The sequence below is a fragment of the Penaeus chinensis genome, chromosome 7, assembly GCF_019202785.1.
Source record: "Penaeus chinensis breed Huanghai No. 1 chromosome 7, ASM1920278v2, whole genome shotgun sequence".
Lineage (NCBI taxonomy): Eukaryota > Metazoa > Arthropoda > Malacostraca > Decapoda > Penaeidae > Penaeus > Penaeus chinensis.
In genome coordinates this window covers 16,329,653-16,331,415 of record NC_061825.1, presented here as the reverse complement: position 1 = coordinate 16,331,415, position 1,763 = coordinate 16,329,653, and positions in this window count along the sequence as shown.

The following is a 1,763-nucleotide window of genomic DNA, read 5'->3' as shown; positions in this document are numbered from 1 at the left end:
TGCGGTTGTGATGCTGTCAGTGGCTACATTATATTGCTGTGCTCTTAATACACGGTACTGTATTCTTGTATCGTTAACTGCATTTTCACTGTAACTGTACTAATGTTATTGTCCGTGTTATCATTGATGTATTTCTTCCCATTATCTCTATCGTTTTTCTCGGTCGATTTCGTAAAGATTCTAGTGATAATTTCCTCTGTTTTTATCAATTGTTTTTCCTGTCGATTTCTTCCCCTTACCAAGTTTTCCTCTGTCGATTTCTTAAAGATTCTAACGATAAAATTCTCTGCTTTTATACTTTTTTGGTTGTTACTATAGCTGTTCGTGTTATCATTGTCGTTGAAATTATCATTATCATTATTATCATTTTCATTATTGCTGTTATTATTATTGTTATTATTGTTGTTATTATAACAATTTAACATTTTTATTAAATACAAATGGTGATAATGGTTTTATTGTTACTACAATCATTATTGTCATTATTGCTGCTGTTGTTGTTATTGTTATTATTATCATTGTCCTCATTATTATTATTTTTAAAGAATAATAATTATTGTCACTATTAACATGATTATCTTTATCATGATTAATATTATTATTATTATTTGTATTATTGTCACTCTTATTATTATCATTATCATTGCTGTTATTACTATTATCATTATTATCATTACCATCATCTTTATTTTTATTATCATTATCATTATTATTATTATTATCATTATCATTATTATTATTATCATTATCGTTGTTATCATTAGTGTTATCACTATTATAATTCTTATTATTATTATTATTATCATTATTATCATCATTATTATTATTATCATTACTATTATCATAATTTTTATTGTTTTTGTTATTATCATTATTATCATTATTAATGTTATTATTATCACCATGGTTACTCTTATCATTATTATCATTATTATTAGATGTTTTATAATTACTTTTATTATTATTATTATTATTATAATTATTATTATCATTATTATTATTTTTATTACAATCATCATCATCATTACTATTATTATTATCATTATTATTATTTATTGTTATTATTCTATTATTATTATTATTATTATCATCATTATTATTTACCACTGCAATACTATTACGACTAGGACTGTACAATTTCTTCATTACTATCAACGTCATCATTTTTAATTATCATTATTTCCATCATTATCCCGTCATCACTCTTATCATAAGGAGTAGTATAATAATCATGAACTATATCATCACATTCTTTCATTGCTTTCTTTGTTGTTTGATTATCGGCAGAGTTATTATTCATTATCAGTAATACGATTACAATCTTAGTTCCATGAAAGTTTTTACAATACGATCTCAAGAGAGTTCTTCTCTGTTGCTGTCGCGGTAATCCTATTAAATGTTATTGCTTTCTACACTTTTTACATTGTTATCACCTTTTTTTCATTATTACTGGGATTACTATGAGTACAGTCAATAAGATCATTATTGTTACAGTCATGATATTTTTTTATAGTATTGTATTCCTCTCATATTCTTAAAATTCGAGTTTGTATATATATATATATATATGCATATATATACATATATATATATAAATATACACACACACACACACACACACACACACACACACATATATATATATATAATTAAACAATATTCTACTCATACTTTTAAAAAAATGTCTGTCGCACTGCTGTTTAGAACATTTATTATTGAACAACATAAATAATCCCTCTCGAAAATAATGAAATGGAAGTATT